Raw genomic sequence first — 19,590 nt, 5'->3', positions numbered from 1 at the left:
GTCTTTTGGGCTCCCAAGTTCCAACCATATCAAAGTATAGTTTTGGTAAAGTTTGAGGTGTTATATTTGTCTAACTCAAAGATTATTCATTAGTAGCATAATAAGATTAATCGATTAATTAATTACTTATTAACAATTGGATTATAAATTAACTCCAATATTTGGGATACCTTACATTAATTTGAATGAAACGACAAGAATCTGACTTGTCTTGATAGCTTCTTAATTCAAACAAATCAACGATGCAAAGTGCTTGGAAATGGAGATTACTTGTGTTTGATGGTAAGAGAAACATATTTTTATAGAAAGTTTTCAATTGCGCTGACCCACAAGATGAAACAAGAATTTGATTCTCTTGAAACATAAAATCCAAGGATGTTCCACCAATTAGTTCGATACAAACAATCTACGACAAAACGGTTTCCAAGTGACTTGATCTCCAAAACATGCCAAAGCTGTTTATTCATTAATGTCTTCAAATGTGGACTGTAATCGGGGGTGCCAAAGCTCTGTAGTGGAGGCTGCTTATACTGAAGTAAGAAAATGGTCCTAAATGAAAAAACTGAAGACGGTAGTTGGAGGGAGAGGGGGATGAAGAGCTTTGTCTTGGATGTACTTTCCAGCAGATTTTTCATGGTTTTTGCCACACTAATTATTATGTCTGTCAATGGTTCAGGTTACATGTTTGGTCTATATTCTAATGACATTAAATCAACATTGGGTTATGATCAAACAACCCTCAATTTGCTAAGTTTCTTCAAGGACTTGGGTGGTAATCTTGGAATCTTGTCAGGGCTCATCTACGAAGTTGTGCCACCATGGGTGGTTCTTTCCATTGGTTCAGTAATGAATTTCTTTGGGTATGTTATGATATGGCTATCAGTCACTGGCCGCACAGCCAAACCCCAAGTATGGCAGATGTGTTTATATATGTGGATAGCTGCAAATTCACAATCATTTCCAAACACAGGTGCATTAGTCACATGTGTTAAGAACTTCCCTGAAAGCAGAGGCAGCATCTTAGGCCTTTTGAAGGGGTTTATTGGTTTAAGTGGTGCAATCATGACTCAGTACTACCATGCATTTTATAGAGATGATACAAAGGCCCTAATCTTGCTGCTTGCTTGGCTTCCAACCATTGTTCCCCTAATTTTTCTTCGAACAATTCGGACTATGAAAGTTGTTCCGATTGTGAGAGAGCTCAAAGTTTTTTACAGATTCCTCTACATTTCTCTTGGACTTGCTGGATTTATCATGGTCATGATTATTTTGCAAAACGAGGTCAGGTTTACCAGGATGGAGTATATTGGAAGTGCTTCTCTTGTTCTTATTTTACTACATCTCCCCTTTGTTATTGTAATAAAAGAAGAATATAGTGTTTGGACCAGCAAAAAAAAAGCTTCAAATACTCATTCCCAATTGAATGTTGTGACTCAAAATCCTCTAGCAGTTCCAGAAAGGCCAGCAGAAACAACAAAGGAGCCGTTTGCTTGTATTAAAAACATTTTCAAGCCACCAGAGAGAGGGGAGAACTACACCATTCTTCAAGCAATTTTTAGCACTGACATGCTAATTCTCTTTATTGCAACAGCTTGTGGCACTGGAGGGGCATTAACAGTTTTTGACAATCTGGGACAACTTGGTAAATCATTGGGCTATCCGACTCATAGCATATCCACATTTATATCACCAGTAAGCATATGGAATTTCCTTGGACGAGTCCTGGCTGGTTATTTATCTGAAATTGTCTTGACAAAGTACAACTTCCCTCGTCCCCTAATGCTCACTTTCGTGATTCTTTTGTCTTGTGTTGGACGTCTTTTGATTGCCTTTGCAGTTCCCAATTCTCTTTATTTTGCTTCAGTAATGACAGGATTTTGCCTAGGAGCACAATTGCCTTTACTGTGTGCCATTATATCTGAACTCTTTGGTCTTAAACACTACTCTACAATGTACAATGTTGGATCTGTTTCAAGCCCAGTTGGATCTTACATTTTCAATGTGAGAGTGGCTGGTCATTTATATGATAAGGAAGCTTTGAAGCAAATGGAAGCTTTGGGACTTAGTAGGAAACCAGGACAGGACTTGACCTGCAGTGGGGCTAAATGTTACAGATTGGCTTTTCTAATCATCACGGCAGCTAGCTTGTTCGGGGAGTATTGTTTCATTAATTTGGTGTTTCGGACAAGAACATTTTACAAAGGTGATATCTACAAGAAGTTCCAAGAGGAAGTGGAGTCCCAGATAGATGTGGCTGCAACAGCAAATGGTGTTGTTCCATTAAGGGAAATGGAGAGAGGACAACTGTTACTCCCCCAGAAAAAACAGCCCTTTCTGCTGGATAATAAAGAACCCAACTCCTTATTGGCAAATACTTGAATTATTTAAGCCTGAAATAGAAGAACATCCAATTTCAATTTTGATGTTTTCTGTTTTATGTCAATGAATCACTTATGTTTAACATTTTTTTTTTTTTTGTGGTCTGATTTGAATTCTTCATGCAATTCATACCTAGCCTAGACCAAACCAGGTTAATTTGTTGGCAGCAGAAGATCTCGGCATCCAACCATTGGCACGCAAATTTCTTACAGGATGGGTAAAAACATAACTCATATATAAATCCAACCCATTTAGCTGGGCCTGCTGTATTTATGAATGTTGTATCCCCAGTGGACTATTTTAGTTGACAGCTAAATGTCACTGCAAATCCACTATTGGCCTAAGTGGATTTTGCTATGCCAATATGCATAATAAATTGTCTGAGGCCTGAATCATTGTTGGGTTTAGTCAGCAAAACTATCAATCCACAGACTAGAATGGAGCTCCTAAGGGGGCGACATAATCATAACTACAATGGAGAATAAGACTGTGACTTGGATATATATTGCATGATCTCGTTTACACATTGCTGCAGCTGTTAATTAAAGAGGGATGCTATTGGCGGACACTGACTATAAATGTGAGCTAAGTTTCTTCCAGCCTCGAAGATAGCCAGGCCAGGTTGCAATACTGTTGACCTTAGAAAAAAAAATAGTCACATCTGATTTTGTTGCCAAGGCAGTTATTAATTATAGAAATTGTTTTTAAAATTTTAATGTTTGGTACTATTCTTGGTGTTGACGAAACAAGGGTGGTTTTTCTCTTGGTTTTACATCCAATCAACCCCTCGAGTTTTTTGCACTAAAAAATTCCTTATGAAATGTGATTCCACTCGGAGATTGGTGCTTCTGCCATTAGTAAAAAGCTTTGCGGGTTTTTGAGAGTGCTGACTTTGGCATAGGCTATAGGAAAACATCATCTGGAATCAGATTCCCTGGTTTGTTGTTTTAGATTTTTCTTTTTCGTATGGAATATGAATTTTGAGATGCTAAAAAAAACTTGTCGATCAAAGACTACATCAAATCCTCAAAAGTTTTATGCTTGACTAAATATTTGCAAACCATTTTCATTTCAACCTCTTCTTTGAGCATTTGTCTTTCATTTTTTTTTAGAAATGGTTCAAACCAAATCTTACATTTCTTACTCCTATGTCCTAGCAGTTAAATTATCCATTTGAATGATGGATCGTTCGGTTCATAAAAATAGTTCAAACTTGAAATTAAACACAACCATTATCATGATTAACAGAATCATAAACTGTTGAGAATCCAAAGTCTTGCCTATAGCCACCTAGTGGATGCCCCTACCCTGCCGACCTGGGTTCTAATTTTAGCTCACTCGGCCTCAATTTCCCTGCAAAATGTAAGATGTGGCAGGTTGTCGAAAACCCCAGGTCAGGCTCCTCCCTCCCCCTCCCCTAGACCTTTGGCCCCTATCTATTTCTCCATAAAGAACAAGAAAGTAACATGTCTAAGCCCTTTACCTCTAATATTTAACTTCCATTATTTGTATTGATGGACTTAGTTCCATGTTTCAGTAGCCCTGCCGAGGAATGGGCCAAAAAACATATGGGATTTGAAAAGTCCGATCATGAATTTGTCCTTAATTAATGGATGTTGAATTAAAAGTAGCACTTAAATTGATAATCCAGCAAAATTCGTTTTTTTCTATCATATTGACATGAAAAATACTTATATTTATATTTTTAAAGGATTTCAAGTAAGATAATATAAATTTGAAAAATAAATAAGACAATTTAATTTTTAATAAAAAAAGTAAATTTATTTAAAAAATCAAAGATGACTAGTTAACATTCTTTCTTGAGATTTGATCCGAGTGCATATAATATTTTTATTCATCACTAATGATTTAAGTTTCCTTAGCTTACATATTTGATGTATCCAAATTTCAACTTATAAAAATTTAAATATAAATATAAATTTATTTCTCCATTTTAATTTGATTTTCTAAATAAGATATTTAAATATTTTAAAGAAAGATGCGTTCTAACATTTTGTATTAAAATATAAAATTAAATACTTATCAAAATTTTTTGGTCTATGGAGGGAATCAACCCAGATCACGACGTAACCAAGTTATTCCAACCTTTGCAAATTCCAATTCCAAAAGAGGGATGGTATGGTATTCAACTTTGTTAGGGAATCAAATCACAGAGGAGCTAAGACTGTACTGAAAAAGAGCAATTAATAATTATTTCTTCTTTTTTTTTTTTGTTAAAAAGACTTTAAGAGCAAAGGAAATATTTCATCTCTATAGTTAAAAAAAGCCATCAACTTACAAAAAAATTTACAAATTTTTTTAAATATTTTATATCTAAATCTTAAATCTTAACCATTTGTATTAACTCCTATTAAGATAATTACTTCGTATTTCTTATTATAAAAAGTAAGTAAAGTTTTCGTCATTAAATTTAAAAGTTATAAAATTTTCTTTTCAATTTGTATTTTCTTTATTTTGAAAATTTTTGAAACGTAAAATTTTTAGATACGGATTAAATATAGATCGTCAAAGAAAATTTTTAAATTTAATAATTATCATTTTTTTTTATTTTTATATGATTAAATATTTAATCTGAGATTAAACATTTAGATGTTTATTCAATTTATAATTAAATATTTTATCTTATATAAATAAAAATTAAATATTATTAATTTATAATAATATAAAATTTTTATTAATAGAAACGTGGTTGTGAAAAATACATATCTTGATAACGTATAAAAAAATAAATTCAAGCTTATTTGGCATTTTTATGTTGATATGTCACGTAAAATTTTTTAAAAAAAGTCAAAATAATAATTAAAAAATTAATTTCATAAAAAAAAAAACTTTTGACTTTTTAACTTTTTTTTTTATTTTTTTTTTTTGTTTATTGTAGCTTCAGATTTTTCTTCTCAGCCCTCCCTCTCACCATTTCATAGATATGCAGAAGATTGACTTTTTTTTTTTTTTTCAATTTTTTTCTTTATTTAACTTATCTCTTTTAGCATCCACTTTCTTTCTTTTAAGTGTAACTTTCCTTTTCTTTTAAGAGCTTTATTCACAATATAAATTTTGTGTGCTTTAATTAAAAAACTTTCTCTTTCTTTAAAAAAAATCTTCAAAATCTCTTTTAACCTTACCTTAATCAATTTTTTCAAATCTTCAATCTACAAAAGAATAACTCAAATTCATGAAAATTAATCAAAATTTAAACAAGTTATCTAACAAAAAAATCCAAAATCACAAAAATTAATCAAGAAAATCAACCATTAAGCATAAACCCAATTTAAATATTGAAATCTTTTTCTTTGGGGCTATTAAAATAATTCCTTCTCGCATAAAAAATTGGCTTAAGTAGCAACGATCATGTGTCACAGGTCAAGACTTAAGTTTCGAACTCGCGCGATTTCGAGACCCGGACATTCACTTTTTCGGTGTCCCAAATCAGTCTGACCGTCATGATTTACACATTTGTGAGGTATTATCTGCTTTGGCTATTCTGACCTCACGGTTTTGTCCTACAAAAGACGCCTCACAAGAAAGAGGTCGTATGAACTCTTTTATACTCCAATGACCCTCCTATTATGTTCAATGTGAGATTTATGATTCTTCCTTAGGTCCGTAATATTTTTTTCCACCCAATCTCATGACGTTCTCATCACGGAGGTTGACCACCCTACCTACTTCCCTCAAGGTACTTGACGTGGGTCGAACGATTTAGGGTTAGTTCTGATATCAGAGGTTGACCACCCTACCTATTTCCCTCGAGGTACTTGACGTGGGTCGAACGATTTAGGGCTAGTTCTGATACCACTTGTCACGAGTTGAGACTTAAGCTCCGAACCCGCGCGGCTCCGGGACCTGGGCATCTACTCTTTCGACGTTTCAGATCAACTTGACTGCTACGGTTCAAACTATTGTGAGATATTATCTGCTCTGACCCCCTGATCTCATGGTTTTGTCCTACAAAAGGTACCTCACAATGCAGAGGTGGTGTGAACCATTATATATCCCAGTGACCCTCTTATTATGTTCGATATGAGATTCAAGACTCTTGCTTAAATCTGTGACACATGCATATGACTTAAGATACGTAGTGAGAAACGATAAAGTTTTAGAGAGAAAAAATGAAAATGAAAAAGAAAATGAAAATGAAAGTAATATTAAAATTTTTTGTTTATATATATTTTCAATGAGATAGATTTTTTTATCAGTTGTCGGCTTATTTTTATTATATTTTTTTGCTACTTGTTACCGTTAAAAGAGTTAACAAACGCTTATATACCATTTTTGTTAAAACATTTTAAATTGATCACACTTATAAACATTAAATCTTTATTCGGATAAAATAATATGTTTAATTTTAAATTAAGCAATATTTTTAAATGTAAAAATCTAAATTTAGCATTTAGTTTTTTTATACACATAAAAAACGTGTTAGACTCTATGGCGAATTCTTTTTTTAAAAAATAAAATTAGTAAAAATTGAATTTTAATTATTAAAATTAAAATTTTAATGTTCTATTAATAGAGGGGGCAAACTTTATTGGTTGGATTTAATATCAGTTACAAAATAATTTTAAAAAAAATTATGAAGATTTTATTAAATTTAAGAATTTGTTTATTTATATATGTTTATTTTACGTTAAACATATATAAATATAGAAATCATCGTATTATAATTTATTTTAACATATTAAATATAAAATTATATTTATTTTTAAATATAATAATTATTTTTCTTTTTATTATAATTCATTTTACTATTATTATTATTATGTTTACATCTAAATACATATATTTACAACTGATTTTAGTTTTATTGTTATAATAACTAATTTCATTATTATCTTTATTTTTAATATCACGACTTACCCAAATAGACTCCATAATTTGGGTACAATACAATGATAATCCAACTTCATTGGATTGATGAGATGAATTAATTTATTTCAACTTAGGTGATATTAACACTAATAGTTCTGACTTCAAAAACCAAAAAAAAGAAAGTTCAGGATATTTTGTGTTTCTGTTAACAGCCATTTCAACCTACCTGAATGTCCCAATACATTCATATAACTATTTAACTCGAGAGTTCTTTACCGGAACAATCATTTTAGTTACTTGTACATAGATCTCAAAGTTTTTTTTTTTTTTTGAAGTTTAGATCTCAAAGTTTTTATGTTTTAATATTTGAAGTTGTTATAAATTAAACCCTGATTGCTCTTAACTAAAGAGTCCAGCAATCTTAAAAATTTTGTAATTTTTTTATATTTAAAATTGATAGAATTGAATCTTGATAAAGATTTAACATCTTATTAACAGATATCAACACTGTTGACGACAGTTCGAAAACCTTTCAACTTTGCCACTTCAATCATTTTTGCTGACAGGTTTGGTCTTTCACGAAGGTTAATTTTTACCTATCTTTGCTAGCTCATTTTTACATGAAACAATTTTGGCCCAATCTGCGATAAAAAGAATGTCAAGGAACAAACATATATAATATGTTAGTGGGAGAGTGGAGGAGGATTAGAAATTAGAAGTCCCTGGAAATGGCATAAAAATTTGTGTGGCCTGTCGTTTTCCCGATTCATATAATTGAACTGCACTATGTCTTCATCTGATTATTGTATTGTATCCCCCTATCTTTTATCTTCTTTGAAATCGCACCCCTCCATTCTCTGTCAACTCTCCAATCCAGTTTGAAAATTTTTATTCAAAACCGCCTTGCCTCATAAAATGAGCTATAAATATGTGCTTTTCTAATCTTCCTTGCTAGTACCTAGCCTGCCTAAACTTAATTTTTTAATATTGCTGGACGTTGCTAGTAAAAAGTGAAAAAAGAAAAAGATGGTGGCGGATAATTTCAGTGGTGGTGGTGGAAGTGGTTGTGGCTGGAGAGAGATGAAGAACTTTGGGTTGAACATGATTTTAGGACGGTGGTTCATGGTCTTTGCTTCACTGCTTATCATGTCCGTTTCTGGTGCAACATATATTTTTGGTCTCTATTCGAATGTTATTAAAACATCTTTGGGATATGATCAAACTACTCTCAATCTGCTAAGCTTTTCCAAGGACTTGGGTGGCAACGTTGGGATCCTATCAGGGCTGATCAATGAGGTAACACCGCCATGGGTGATTCTCTTGATTGGCGCAGTCATGAATTTCTTTAGCTATTTCATGATATGGCTTGCTGTCACTGGCCGCACACCCAAACCCCATGTATGGCAAATGTGTGTATATATTTGCTTAGGTGGAAATTCACTGGCCTTTGCCAATACTGGTGGTCTTGTTTCCTGTGTTAAAAACTTCCCTGAAAGCAGGGGAAGTGTTTTAGGCCTGTTGAAATCTTACGTTGGCTTAAGTGGTGCAATCCTTAACACAGCTATACCATGCTTTCTATGGTGATAATTCAAAGGCTCTTATCTTGCTCATTGCTTGGCTACCTGCTGCTGTTTCCTTTGTCTTTCTTCGAACTGTTCGGAATATAAAGATTGTTCGCCTTTTTTAACATGTTTTTCATTTCTCTTGGCCTTGCTGGTTTCCTTATGGTTTTGATCATCATACAGAACAGGCTAAGTTTCAATAGAATTGAGTATGTAGGAAGTGCTTCACTTGTTACCATATTGCTGTTTTTTCCACTGGCTGTTGTTATCAGAGAGGACTTCAAGATTTGGAAAAGAAAGAAACAAGCCTTGAATGATGTTTCTCAGATGAATGTAGTAACAGAAAAACCACCAACCGTTGAATTAGCAACACAAACACTGACAGTAGAGTCACTGCCACAAACTGTTGGAGATCCAAAAGATCCAGAGAAGCATGTTGGTTGCATGGAAAACATTTTCAGGCCACCAGACAGAGGTGAAGACTACACTATATTGCAAGCACTTTTCAGCAGTGACATGTTGGTTCTCTTCATTGCCACGACATGTGGTATTGGAGGAACATTGACAGCTATCGACAACTTGGGTCAGATTGGTAACTCATTAGGCTACCCTAGTGGTAGCATAACCATCTTTATTTCACTTGTAAGTATATGGAATTACCTCGGACGATCAGTGGCTGGTTTTGCTTCTGAATACTTGTTGACAAAATACAAGATGCCTAGGCCATTGCTGTTCACTTTCGTGATTCTCTTTTCCTGTGTTGGCCATGTTTTGATTGCCTTTGCAGTCCCGAATTCCCTCTACTTTGCTTCAGTGATTATTGGATTCTGCTTTGGAGCACAATGGCCATTAATGTATGCCATCATCTCTGAAATTTTTGGCCTTAAATACTACTCCACATTGTACAATTTTGGTTCTATGGCTAGTCCTGTTGGTTCTTACATTCTAAATGTTAGTGGCCGGTCATTTATATGACAAAGAGGCACTGAAGCAAATGAAAGCTTTGGGTCGTACAAGGAAACTAGGGGAGGACTTGACTTGCACTGGAGGGCAGTGTTACAGATTGGCTTTTCTCATAATCATAGCCACCTCATTGTTTGGATTCCTTGTTTCTTGTATTTTGGTTTTCGAACCAGAAAGTTTTACAAAAGTGACATTTACAAGAAATTTAGGCAAGAAGCAGAGGCTGCGGAAACAGACATGGCTTCAACTTTAAAACATGTTGAATCCAAAGCTACTACAGATGCTGCAACCATCACAACTACCTCAGCCAATTAACCAAAAGTTATTAAAGAAAAATGGGGAGTGAATTGCACTTAATTCAGCTTGTATTACTGTTTTTTCCTCTTTTTTTTTTTTGCCCTACAATGATGGGAAGCATACCCTTTTGCAAGATCAAAGGTTCAACCTTTGAACTTGAAAGAACTCATTCCCCAAAAGGAGTACTTAACCATAAAGGCTAAGACTTGTGGCCAGTTGCAATGATTAATAAATATGCCATAATATGATATAACTGTATTTCAGTATTTTCTTTTTTTACTTGTTTCTCATTTTATTTGCAGAATACTAACACACAAATTGGTAAGATGAATTAACAATTAATCCAAATTTGATCTAAGGACTATACATGCAAGAATTTGATCTCTTAGGCCTTGTTTTCCTAAAAAATTAAAGGAAAAAAAAAAGAAGATAAAGTAACTTTTGAATTTATTTTGGAGTTATCAGCAGGTATTCTGGTTCAGTAATCTAGCATTGTGTTTCTCATAGATATCCCAACCCCAAAAGGCCAAAAACCTGCCTCCCTATTTTACAATCACTGAATCATATATCAATCAGACCATGGAAGCAGACAATATCTGGTGATATCATTTTCTTTTGGACCTCTCACCACAGTCCCACCAGACCTTGTTTCCAAAATTCTAACCCCACCAGGCACCAGGCCATTGCCAGCTAGGGGAAAAAAATGAAAAGAGAGAACCACCAAGAGTTCTCAATCTCTGTCATTTAATATGGTTAATCATTTCAGGCCCACGAGGCAACTTTAAACTAGGATTGATTTATAAAGGGTAGCTGAAATCTAATTGACTTTCCCACTCTTTTGAAACTTGTATATAAAGGAAATATCAGTATCAACATCATCTCTTGTTTGAAAACTGAAATTTCTGTAAGATTTCTAACCTCAAAAAACTTATCAACTGCTTGGCTTGAAATAAATAAGCTTCCACATTCCACGTGATGCACGTTTCCACCTTAGGCCATATGATAAATCTAATTAACTCGCCATGATTTTAGCTTGCCAACTTATTTTGTTGGTCCAATGCTAATGCTCATTAACATTACCATATCTGCTAATTTGATATGCAAGCAATGAATGTGACTTCCAATTTGTGGTTGAAGATAAAAGAAAATGGACAGATTGATCAAATTAGAGGGATGCAAAATATCACTTTTCATATTCTCAATTATTGATAAAAGTCAAATCTTACAAGAGCAGACGGTGGATTAACCACTCCATCAAGAGGACAAAAACTACGCTTTCATATGAACACACTGATTTGCTGTCATACGAATGTGGTTTCTCAATTATTATTTGTCCGAGGATTGATTTCGTAGAGAGGTGAGAGATTTTACTTTTCACAGTTGTATTTTGTGATTGAATCATTAGAAATTAAATAATAAAACGCAATTGTAGCACCATAAAAATTTCTTCCATTACGCGGACAAATGAACCCTAAATTAATGATGCAGAATTGCCTAATGCCAAATTTTAGGTACCAAAAGTTTTTCATTAGCAAACCAACTAGCAATGGCAATCCATCAGGAGCTTGTTTTCCATGGGCCACAGCTTCCTAATGCAACTCGGAAAATCCAATGGCAAAAGTATTCGAAGTGGCCTGTTTTTAAGTTTTCAACTAGTCAATGGGCTCACATGTATTCATGAACAGAAGATCTCGGTGGGCTAAGTTCCTTGAGCCTAGGCCTATCAGGAATCTTTTTCATTTATCGCAATATGGTCATGGCGTTTGCTTAAGAGAAATTACCGGAACCTCCTTTTAGAAAAAGACAAATTACAGAATGATGAAATAGTATTTTGTCTTGTTGACTCACATATAGTTTTCTTTGATGGAAACTCTTAGTGGCATTTTTTCTGTATGATGTATTTCATACAGGAAATCTCTGAATAAAAATTAAAATAATTAATACTTATCTAGGCTAAAAAATGAGTGAAAATTATGGTTAAAAAACCAGTTGAAATTTAAGTGGGAAAACAATAAAATCTATTAAAGTGCTAAAAGAAAAAAAAAACATAAATACTAGTATGATTATTCAATGACATATGTTTTACTTTTTATGAATCTACAAAATTTTTTGACATAAAAAATTATAAATATTAAAATTTGATTTCGAAATCTATTAAATGTTATATTTAAAAAATTTGTGCTTTGGGTTTAATTAGTTGTATCTAGAGATTATGGTCACTATCATTATTTATTTTAGTAAAATTTTAAATTGTTAGACATGATGATAACTTCATTTTGGAGAAGTTATTGTAATTATTAATCATATATATATATATATATATATATGATTGTATATACTAGAATTCACCCACGCTAACTTGTGGGAAGAGAGTTTTTTATTTTTTTAATAAAAATATTATGATCTATAGTATTGATAATAGATTTATCAAATTTCATATATATTAACCTGTTAAACTTTGAGAAAGATCATTATAAACTGTAAATAAATCAAATCTTCTAAATAAATTTAAAATTTACAAAAAAAAAAAAAAAAAAAACTTATACTCGATCTATTTGATTTCAAGTAAAAGAGTTTCTTAATCAATGAATACATATATTTTAAAAGTTCATGTTTTGATAAACTTGAAACTTAGTTAAAAGCATTTGTCGTATATATGCATAAGGCAACTGAATCTATAACAATTAATAAGAAGTTAATCCAACTAAAATTAAACCATATCACAGATTAATGATGTTATTATTTCTCACCTATAGTCACATAGCAAAAAGTTAATTGAACCAACAATATTCATTGCTCCTAGTGCCATCATTTCTTTGTTTTGATTTAATAGACAATCTTTCATTGAAGCAAAAGTTCTCACATAGACTATAAGTTCCTATTAAATTGACCTACTAAAGAAGAAAAAAAATGACAACATAAAAGGTTTAGTTAGATGCAATGTCATAGTTAAAATTTTTTGTCAGTCAATATGAATAGAAAACAAACAAAATAGCTTATTGGTAATTCTATCATACCAGTCATGACACCAATCCTCAAACCTTGAAGAAGATATTTTTTACTAAAATAAATTTGATTCACAAATGAGAGCATGATTCCTTTCTTAATGTTTTTCATCTGCAAAGATAAAAGTAGCGGTGATAACAGTTCCGTTCAATTTTTATAGATATTGCATAATATTATAAAAATTTAAAATCTAATCCGATCCGAATTTAAAATGAACATTCATTCGATACGAACTGAATTTTATCGATTCAATTTATCAGTTTTTAATTTTTAATTTTTTTAATTTTTATATATTATTTTAATAAAAAACTTTAATATACTTAAGTAGATTTTAATATAAAATTATTAATTTTATTTTATAAAACTTTAAATATATATAAAAACTAAGAAAAATATATAATTTGGTTTGGTTCGATTTTTTTTTTGTCTTTTACCTCCCGATCTGAAATCAAATCTGAACATAATATATACATTTAATATTTAAACTTGATTCGAACCAAATAAAAAAAAATCGATCCGAATCGAACTAAACATTGCAATTTCAAATTAGCTTTTGGATTTCTCAATTTTTTTCTCACCCATAGATAAAAGCACACAATAATGTCACTATCATTACTCAATTCCAAAACTACAACAAAATTTGCCATTACTCTAAGCTATTAAATTATAAAATTACACTTAAAATTATCAAAAGTAAAAAAAAATGTTTAAAATCTGAACTTCTTTCTTTTCTGAATATGTTATATAAATGAAAAAGGTGAAAAGAACAACATATATCATTGGAGCTATCGCAAGTACCTAAAAAAATTTGTTGTTCATTTTTCCCTATTTCTTAAAGCAAGTAAAAGTTTGCAAATACTTATATGCTTGTTCTGATCCATAAATAGAAATAAGACTTGGAGACTCTTACAATGTACTTAATAAACATAAGAAAAGACAAAAAGCTAGCTCCAATTATGATAGTCAACCATTTCCACTACAAAGTAATATTATATAAATTTAGTAATTAAAATGTGGTGGGTGATAACATTGATAGTAGTTGGAAATTCTTTAGAATGTAGGTTGGGACTATTTTTCAAAAGGAGAAAATCAAAACGCTTTTTTAAGAAAAAAAAAGAAGCTAAGATGGAAGGTTGATTACTTTAAGGGCATTGCCTAATACATAATGCATTACAAAAATAATATTTGGTTTCTTTTGTAAATGTTTTTATGCCAAAAAACCCTTAAGCTATTGGATGGCAATTGTAACAGCGGCTCTAGCCATAAAACTGATAATTGAAGTAAGAATAAGAAGTTAATCAAGAAGCCTAGCCTATTATTTGTTTTCAAAAGTCAATTTAATGAATTATAGAAGTAATAAAGGAACTATACAAATATAAGTATAACAAAGTTAACAGAACAAATATTGTGGCAAGGTATTGTCAGACTTCCATGAGTAGAATACATAGTTACCTGAGAAAATCAAGATTACTTAAGTGAATTCAAAAAAAAAAAAAAGCTAAATCACTGGTTTAGGCATTCTTAAAAATAATTAGATAACAATAATATCTTTAAAAATAAACAGATGACAATCATAGAGTTAAGAATAACTCAATAATTGTATAATTACACCAAGGTTGAATGCAAAAACAAAAAATCAAAAGCTAGTAAATAGCAAAAGAAAGATTCAAAATTTACATAAAGCCTAAATAAGAAAAACATCTTACCAAGAAAGTAAAAAGTAGCAGAGAAAAATTTTAATGAAAAATAAAAAAAGGTACCTTTAATTGGCTTTGCTAGAGAAATATCTTGTGAACGTCCAATGAAATCTCTAATAAGAACTTCTAAACTTCTCCGAATATCATCCAACTTACCAAAAGAAAAAAAAAACAAAACTATCGAGTAAATCATGTTTAAAACTAAATAACAGATTCTGATAGTGTATTAAATATTTGCATTTTTTCAAATATTTCAAATAAAACCCTCAAATACCCTACTAAAACATTATAAATCCATAGAATTTGATTTTGTAACGGGAATTGCATAAACTTATGAATTTGAAATCGAAAACCTAGTTATGAAGTCTAATAAAAAAACTACCAAAGAAAAAGAGAGAGTAAATTGCTACTCAGCTTCTTCGTTGAACTACAAACTGAAGGGCGCATGACGGTGGTAATTCGTGACTCAATATCTTTCTTTACCTCGCTATAACAACTTAATATAACCACCAATTGTTCGATAGACCACCATCATTCACGGCTTGACCTTTTCTTCCTCTAGTCTTCCTTTATCTCTCTCTTTCTTTGTGACCTCTCACCAACGAAGGCCGAATCAATAATAAAGGTCAGATCAGACTCTTTTTCCTTTATTTCCCTGCTTTTTTTCCTTTCGTTCTCTTTTTTTCTTCTCTTTTCATGATTTTTTTACCATTCTTTTTTTTTTTTTGGTTTGTTCTTTTTCATTTACCTTTTTTTGGAATCTTCTGTAACCTCTTATAGGATTTTATTTTTTGTTTTACAATGAAAATCCAATAATATCCTTAATAAAATGAAAAACTCTTTCTATGTCTTAAAATGGACAGCTGATGCATAGAGATGAACTTGAAAACAACTTTATAAGGTAGTTAGATATGCATATATATATATATATATATATATTACAAGATACAAATAAAATAAGCTTAACATTAATTTTTTGACACGTAATTTATTTAATTATAAAAAATTTTAAAAAATTTTAAAAATTTAGACTTATCCATGTTTTTCAATTTATAAATACTTTATCATGATTTAAATTAAACAAAATTTTCTTTTATTATTCAAAACATTAATTAGAACTACTTTATTAATGAACCTTTATTATATTATTATACAGATTTTTTAATTTATAATTTTAAAAATAAATGGATGTTCATAATATAATTTTTCAACAACAGATTTCTTATATAATTCATGCTTGCATTTTTTACACTTGCATGTCTTTAAATAGCAAAGCATTTTTAGTGATGCGAGACAAATTTTAAAGCATAATCGACAAAATAAAAGTTAATGTTACCCAGGGACTGTTTAATTGGACAGCTTGTGCAGTTGTGCTTAATTTAAAAATACATCAATGCCCAAAAAGTTAAGTTTGACAGCCAACAATGACTCGTCCATATGAATCTTATGAATGATTGTATTTTGGATAAGTATATATGAATCAACTAAATGGAAAAAAAAACCACATTAATCGGTTAAAAGAAGAGAGCACAGATATGTTGATGCCGTCCAAACAATGAAGCACACATGTATAGTCCCTTTCGTTAATACTATAACGTTTATCTAAACCTATGAGAATGGACAAAATCTAATTATATAACTAGTAAGAACGAAATTAAACACGTTCAAACTAAAGATAGCTTTATTAAATTAAAAACAAAAGATAATATATTGATCGATTTGATAAGGGTTTGACATAGTGAAGCTTTTAATTCTCAGTACCTTTCTTTTTTTTTTTTTTATAATCTCAGTACCATTCTCTTGATAGAGCAAGTTATGAGCATTTTCTATTAGCAAATATTCTAACTCTTATCAAGCAATTTGAAGCTGTGGTAGATCCCAGTAGAGTTGCATAGGTACTTTGGGTTGGAAGGAATCTCCTTTGAATAATTACCTTAAAAGGAAAAGTACCTTAAAGTAGCAATAGAGTAGAATACACAATTATTTTCTTCAACTTTTGGAAAGTAAACTTTATTGTTCATTCCTCTCACTTCAACTGCTTCTAAAAAATTGCTCAAGGACTTGCATAAAGCATTATACCACTCAACTTTGCACTTTTAAGCCTCAATTTTCATGTAGTAAGATCCCATTTTTTAATGTAGACACGTTTTTCTTTTTTGGATGACATAAAGATAACTATCAATTTGTTAGAAAAATAAAGTACAACCATATATAGTTGATTTTAGACCAATCAAAGGTCATGGGTCTTTGTCTTTTTTTTTTTTTTTACATAGAGCCCTAACTACTTAATAAAAAGAAGTAGGGATGTTTTAATGTGGTGTCACAAAAAACCAAGAAGAAAAGAAAGAAGAAAAATAAAAAAATAAAAAAAGAGAAGGGAGGGTTGAACAGAAGTCGATCTATGATCTAATTAAGCTAAAACTTTATCAGTAGGTTTATGATTCAGAGTTTTACATTCTGAACGATGAATGTTAGGTTTGAAGCTCTCTAGAAATAAATCTAAGGTGTATTTGTTGAGTTACCTATTTGATGAGATTTTTTCAATTGTTTCTCTAGTTATTGATTAGCTCTAATTTTAGCTAGAGAAAAACTTAGTATATCAATTATTTGATAGTGAAGTTTTTTTTGATGATCCGTGATTTTTTTTTACACTAAAAGGTTTTTCAAGTAAATCTTGGTGTGCTTTATTTTTTCTGCGTTATTGATCATTAATTGTTACCTATTGCAATGGATTTATTGTGATATATTACTTATGTATTGTTGTATTTATTACTTCAGACCTAATAAATAGATCAGAGTGAGGGCTATTTTAAGACATTGATACAGAAGTAAATTATGTTTGAGATCATAGAAAGTGATACAAGTTTCATGATAAAATTGACAACGTCAAATTATTCAATTTGAAAGCTTATGATGAAAGATCATTTATACTGCAAATATTTATATGAGTCGATATTGGGTGATTTGACTAAACCAGTAGCTATGAAAGATGAAAGATGAAAGAAGTTAGGCAGAAAGATATTAGCTATAATCAAAAAATAGATTGATATTAACAGGTTTTATCATGTAGCGTAGGAGGCAAATGCCCACACTGTTTGAAAAAAATTAACAATATTATATGAAAGAAAAAAAGGTATAAAAAAGTTATGTTTGTTAAAAAGCTTGTAACTTTATAGTACAAGGATGAACGATTTATTATAAAACACTTGAGTGATTTTTAAAGATATATTTAATCGGATAACTACTATAGAGCTTAAGATGGATGATAAAATGAAGACGTTATTTCTTTTGGATTCATTGCCATACAGCTAGAATACTCTAGTTGTAACTATTCTTAATTTAACTCATAATTACAATGTGACATTGAAGATGGTAAATGATAGTATGCTTAATGAAGAAGTAAGGTAAAAAGATGTAGACCTTGAAAATTAAGCTCTGATCATAAAGAACAGGGGTAGAAACATCGACAAAGGTCAAAAGGTCATAGTAAGTCTAAACATAGATCCAAGTTTAGAAATAAAATGAAGTGTTTTTATTGTGGTAAAGCAAGTCATATAAAATGACACTGTAAAATCTTGAAGCAAGAGTGAAAAGATGAGAAAGATAAGAGTTTAGATGATGATAATATTGTAATAGTGAATTCAGATAGTGATTCAGTTACTTTGATTTATACACATGGTGATTGTAATCATGTTAGTGATTCTGACATTGAGTGGATAGTTGACACAGGAGTAATATATCATTGTGTTCCTAAGAGAGAGTACAACTTACAAAATAAGAGACTTTGGTTGCACCAAGATGAAAAATAATAGTGTGTCATAGATTGTTGAGATTGGTGATATTATTGTACAAACTAGTATAGGCTACATGTTAACTTTGAGGGATGTCATGCACATTATAGATGTAAGAATGAACTTGCTTGCTACTAATGTCCTTGATAATGAGGGATATGAGAGTCGACAAAAGAATAAGTAGTGAAAGCTTCTCAAAGGATTTATGATAGTTGCAAGAAAGAAACTATGCTACATAATGTATAAGACATGAATGTAATTTAATAACAACCAGATAAATATCGTTAAAAATGATGCTTCAACAAACTTATGACACAAGAAGCTGACACATATGAGTAAAAAAGAGTTACAGGTTTTGGCAAGGCAGTCTCTCATTCCCTTGACCAAAAGTATATCTTTTGATTTATGTGATCATTATTTGTTTGGCAAGCATAATAAAGTTTCTTTTCGTAAGAGTTCTCAAAGAAAAGAAAATAGATTGAAATTAATTTATTCTGATGTATGTGGTCCCATTGAGATTAAGTCATTAGGTGGTAGCAGATATTTTATTACTTTTATTAATGATACTTCATATAAGACTTGAGTGTATATGTTAAAAAATAAAAGCAATGTATTACAGTATTTTTAAAAATTTTATACCATGATGAAAAAGTTGATAGGGTTGCCCTTGAAGTGTATTTGGACTAATAATGATGGGTAATACACATCCAATGACTTTGAAGAGTACTGTTTAAAGCATGAGATCATGCATGAGATAACAAAACCTAAAACACTACAGCATAATGGTGTGGCTGAAAGGATGAACTTCACCATTGTAAAAAAAATTAGATGTATGTTAAAGATAACAAAATTATCAAAGCCATTCTAGGGTGAAGCAGTCAACACAGCTTGTTATTTGCTTAACAGATCACCATCAGTTCATTTGGACTTTGACATTTCAAAAAAAGTATGGATAGGAAAAGATGTTTCATACTCTCATTTAAAAGTTTTTGAGTGTCAAGCATTCATGCATGTGTCAAAAGAGCAGAGGTTAAAGCTTGACAGTAAAGTCACATAGTATGTTTG

The 19,590-nt window shown here is 31.1% G+C and overlaps 2 pseudogenes; both read left to right on the top strand.

Moving 5' to 3' along the window:
* Positions 1 to 387: 387 nt before the first annotated feature.
* On the top strand, positions 388 to 2,468 carry LOC111311019 (protein NUCLEAR FUSION DEFECTIVE 4-like; annotated as a pseudogene).
* Positions 2,469 to 7,937: 5,469 nt separating this feature from the next.
* LOC111311018 (protein NUCLEAR FUSION DEFECTIVE 4-like) lies at positions 7,938 to 10,261 on the top strand (annotated as a pseudogene).
* The last annotated feature ends 9,329 nt before the right edge of the window (positions 10,262 to 19,590 follow it).

This window comes from Durio zibethinus, chromosome 1, assembly GCF_047325235.1.
Source record: "Durio zibethinus cultivar Kanyao isolate XHJ-2024 chromosome 1, ASM4732523v1, whole genome shotgun sequence".
NCBI lineage: Eukaryota > Viridiplantae > Streptophyta > Magnoliopsida > Malvales > Malvaceae > Durio > Durio zibethinus.
This window is presented reverse-complemented; position numbering and strand designations above follow the sequence as displayed.